Source organism: Schistocerca gregaria, chromosome 4 (genome assembly GCF_023897955.1).
Source record: "Schistocerca gregaria isolate iqSchGreg1 chromosome 4, iqSchGreg1.2, whole genome shotgun sequence".
In the NCBI taxonomy this organism is placed as follows: domain Eukaryota; kingdom Metazoa; phylum Arthropoda; class Insecta; order Orthoptera; family Acrididae; genus Schistocerca; species Schistocerca gregaria.
In genome coordinates, this window is record NC_064923.1 from 763,880,934 (window position 1) to 763,886,136 (window position 5,203).

Consider the following 5,203-nt stretch of genomic DNA (forward strand, 5'->3'; position numbering starts at 1 on the left):
TGCAGTCTCATTATCGTCATTGTTATCTTGTGGCAAATAGGCAGCGAATGTCAGTCCACTATTTTGCATTATATCTAACACGTCTTTCTGCGTGTTGTCTCTAATTCCTGCAGTGAAACTGAGAGGTGTAAATAACAGCACAAAGTAAACCCAATAAGACTTCGTTTGCCGTGTAGTCGAATAGCCACATATAGTAATGTTTACCAGACGCGACTCTCATAAGCTACGATTACTTGACGTTTAAACGTTGCAATCTGGCCGTCATCCCGTTCCGCTCCTGGAGGTGCCGCACTATCGCTTTTTGATTCATCGACATTATAAATGAAAACCTGTTGACCACTCTTCTGTACAGTACTTTGTCCTCGGACATTAATCAGGCGTAGTGCAGCAGAACGAGTGACCTATTTGGCATTCGCGTGTATTTAAAACCTGTACATTAAGTAGGTCGTAACTCTGTGCTATGCGAATAATGGCCCAAATTTTGTCGCGTGATCGATTGCTGGCGCTCGGTATCTCTCACTTGTGCCTTTTTCTCCTTAAAATACGAGGGCTAGTTGGGATATTTCCCTGTAAGAGAAATAATAGTTTTGAATTCTATGAATATTTATTTACTGCTTACTTAGCTTGAGAGTCTAACAATAATAATGATGGTAAAACAATGAAGCAATTAAAAATGATATTAGCTACTTTTTATATAACAAATTCAATAACAATATTTTGCATTATCAACAAAGCAAATAATTGTGCAATAATTATTATTATTGAGGCATTTAGAATGATATTGACTAGTTTAGGACTTTTGAAGCCTTGTTTGCTATCAGAAGAAGTGGAAGGGATAACGAAAGAAGAGAAGATTGAAATGAAAGTGACAATGGTTGCTAGGGAAGATGAGAATCTCGACAGAGCACTATGTAGTCAAGGGAAGGGAAAAGTGATGGGGGAGGGAGGGTTCACGAGATTGAGCTGCAAGAAGACATATCTACTGTGATACAAGAGGGAGCCATCAACTGACTTTCAAAGTTTGAAAGAATTTTAATTTCTCTAGTATTTTGAGGAAGATTCTTCCAAAGTCGGGTTCCCGATACAGAAAATGATTTAGTGAAATGGCAATGCGTTACTGAGAGGACTGTACTTTGTTTAGAAAGAGTATTTCTTCTGCGTTTCTCAGATTGTAGTGTGATGGTTGAAGATAAATGGGAAAGAGTGTAGCGATTCAGAAGACGATACAGCCATCACTGGGTATGATAATCTCTACGCTTATCGGCACGTAGGCATGATAATTGTTCATAAGCAGGAGTGATATTGTCGAAATACCATATAATACAAATGTAACGCACATGTGAACTCATAGACAGTTCCGGCCGACATCAGCTCTCATACGAAAGTCCTTTGAGAAGAGGATCACCATAAACAAGGATGGGCATATTAGTTGCTCTACGAGTTTCTTTTTAAACTCGATAGAAGATATTTTTTTCTAAAATTACAATGAATTGAATACCCCTGGCTGCATACACATGTTGATATAAGTCAACGGGGACAGTTGAAAATGTGTTTCCCGACGGGGACTCGAACCCGGGATCTCCTGCTTACATGGCAGACGCTCTATCCAACTGAGCCACCGAGGATAATGCGACTGCAGCGACTTGTCTCTGGCACGCTTCCCGTGAGACCCACATTCCCAACTTATTGTCCTGCACTCTCAGTTTCACATCCCGGATACGAGTCTCGGTCGGGGCACACATTTTCAACTGTCCCCGTTGACTTATATCAACGCATGTATACCGCTTTGGGTATTCATTTAATTCTAATTTCATTCTAACGAGCAGCATGGTCACCGATGGTGATGTGTTCGAAAGAACAGATACCATTTTCATATGTTTTGACATTTTTTTATGCTGCTGTAATGAATGAAGTGATACTGACACCTTGTTACAGACTGCAGTTGTGTGTTCAATGCATTCTAGATGACTGTCCAGAATTATCCCCAAATACTTTTCAGAATTGGAAGAGGTACTTTCTGTGCTGTTTTGGGTTAAGGATGGAAGAGATTCACTGAACTTAAGACCAAAAAGTCTTTTGTGAGAGACTAATATTGCTTCCGTTTTAGATGGGTTATGTTTCAAGTCTATGTATCTATGTTCTGCGTCAGTTCTGATTAAGCAAGTAAATCAGCATTTATGTCCTGGATGGCTGACCGCATATTTGTTGGGCTTGCACTTTGGTACAACTGAAGGTCATCAGCGTTTAAACGATAATGCAAAGGGGGATAATGGTCGATACATCATTAACATACCTATAATGAGAAAGTAATGGGCCCAATACTGAACCTTGTGGGTCCTCTGATACTCCATTCTTCCATTGAGACCTCTTTGTTTTGATCATTACATAGTGTTGGCAGCATGTAAGGTACGATTTGAATCACTGTACAGCGCTTGAAGAAAAATTTTGATTTTTGAATTTACCGAGTGGAATATCTAAGTCGACAGTGGGAAAAGCTCTTTATCTCCTATTATTTCTAACTCATCGACTGTAATCCCTTTCCCCTTCATCCCACCCTTCCCCCCGTCCGCCATAGATCATCACACTCGCTGCAGTTTGAGAATATCATGGAGAATAGCACAGGGTCACTGAGACTCCAACACGACAATGGACTACTGACATTTCTCTTAAGGCTGGTCGTGTAAACTATCCACGCACATGGTGTACTTGACCGGCCTCGTGATACCTCATTTCAGTCCTAACCACAGATCTTAGATGCAATCGAAAATGTGACTGAGTACCTGGGACTCTTGACAACGGGCCTCCACCAGTTGCAGGTGGTAATGTATCAACAAGGTCCCACAACGTTTCTGATGCTTTGTGGAGTTCAACTACGCTGATTTGCGATTAGAATACGACGTTACAAACCTCTAAAATGTCACTTTAGTGTAATTCCACTTCATTTGGATGTATGAAGTGTGCTAAATGTACTAATTTTTAAGACTCTAGTCCTTCATTCAGCAAAAAGGAATCTACACTGCTGAATCTTAAGAATGGTCTAAAAGAGTTGCTCAGCGTGAAACTCTATAGTCTTCTTGATCAACATGTGAGGCCAACGGACACATGAAATCGGTCCTCGCTCTGCCGTCTCTTGCTGCGTAGCTGCATCTAAATATATTATCCAGACTTGCTCTTAGTATAATGGTGCCTAGGGCCACATTACGGACGGAAGCTGGCACACAATTGCAGCGAAGGAACGTTTTGGCAGAATGAAATGCGAATAGTCACCTGGCAGTCGGCCACTTTAGAAGAGGAACAATGGCTCCCCATCGTCCTGTCGGTGCTCTAGAATAATGGTAGCCGAGAGTAAAAACGAGGTGAAGAGACTGTATTGAGGCAGCAGGCCATTAGAGTATGAGTTTAATGGCCACTCAGTAGCCAAATGTTTCACAAGACGTGTGCTTCCACATTCCTAGGGCATGGCTGCACAAGCGATTATAGAGAGATCAAAAAACCAATACTTGCAGATAAATACAAAGACACAAATCACCAGGTGCGATGTTAGTGAATTAAGACAGATAAGACAAAGTTGGTGGCAGGGGAAAAATACAGGGAGCGAAAGGCTATTTACAGTTTGTACAGAAGCCAGATGGCAGTTATAAGAGTCGAAGGGCATGAAAGGGAAGCAGTGGTTGCGAAAAGAGTGAGACAGGGTTGTAGCTTATCCCCGATGCTATTCAGTCTGTATATTGAGCAAGCAGTAAAGGAAACAAAAGAAGAAACTGGAGTAGGAATTAAGATCCATGGAGAAGGAATAAAAACTTTGAGGTACGCCGATGACATTGCAATTTTTTCAGAGAGAGAAAAGGACCTGCAAGAGCACCTGAATGGAATGGACAATGTCTTGAAAGTAGGATGTAAGTGAACATCAACAAAAGCAAAACTAGGGTAATACAATGTAGTCGAGTTAACTCGGGTGATTCTGAAGGAATTAGATTAGGAAACAAGACACTTCAAGAATTAAGAGTTTTGCTATTTGGGGAGCAAAATAAGTAACGATGGTCGAGGTAGAGAGGATAAAAAATATAGACTGGCAATGGAAAGGAAAGCGTTTCTGAAGGACAGAAATTTGTTAACATCGAGTATAGATTTAAGTGTCAGGCAGTCATTTTTGAAAGTAGTTGTATGGAGTGTAGCCATGTATGGAAGTGAAACGTGGACGATAAATAGTTTGGACAAGAAGAGAATAGCTTTCGAAATGTGGTGCTACAGAAGAATGCTGAAGATTAGGTTGGTAGTTCACATAACTAATGAGGAGGTATTGAATAGAATAGGGGAGAAGAGAAATTTGTGGCACAACTTGACTAGAAGAAGGGATCGGTTGGTAGGACAAGTTCTGAGGCGTCAAGGTATCACCAATTTAGTGTTGGAGGGCAGTATGGGGGGGTAAAAGTTGTAGAGGGAGACCAAGAGATGAATACAGTAAGCAGATTCAGGAGGATGTAGGTTGTGGTAGGTACTGGGAGATGAAGAAGCTTGCACAAGATAGAGTAGCATGCAGAGTTGCATCAAACCAATCTCCGGAATGAACACTGCAACAACAAAATAATGTTTGCATGTTACTGACATTACAGTCGCACTGAAATGCTTTGCTTCAAGGACTGTTGAGGTTGCATTGTTTGTCAATATACTGACTCGAGTTTATAAAAAGAGAAGGCTTATTTCCAATCAGTGGTTACATTCTGCGGAATAATGTTAATGTCCAGTACTGGTACTTACAATGATTAATAGTTTTAATTTACTCAGTGGTGTTGGTTCATTAACTAAAATCTCTGTCCAGATAGGCACCGGATCACCCAAGGGAACCGACCTATATCCTATATGCGTCATTGGACGGGGATATGAAGGAGCATTTAGCCAGCACGCCACTCCCCCGGCCGTTGTCAGGTTTCGTGACCGGAGCCTCTACTTCAGAATCAAGTAGCTCCGCTATTGGTCACACAGGGGCTGAATGCTCCCCGCTGATCAACGGCGCTCGGTAGACCTGGACGGGCGTCGTAGCTGAGCCCGCCAATGCTTAACTTCGGCTACGGAAATAGACGTTGCCACTGTTGTAAGGTCGTTGGCTGTTGTTTCATTAGGTTTAATAATGTTCACCATTTGGTTACTCCCATCAATTATGTTCATACCTGTTGCGTTCTCTCACTAACTAGGAACATGCCTG

General features: G+C 41.6%; 1 non-coding gene across 1 annotated transcript; it reads right to left on the minus strand.

Annotated features, from left to right (window-relative positions):
• Positions 1-1,551: 1,551 nt before the first annotated feature.
• Positions 1,552-1,625, minus strand: Trnat-ugu (transfer RNA threonine (anticodon UGU)). The gene has a single exon. It is a non-coding gene; the product is annotated as a tRNA-Thr (tRNA).
• Between the last annotated feature and the right edge of the window lie 3,578 nt (positions 1,626-5,203).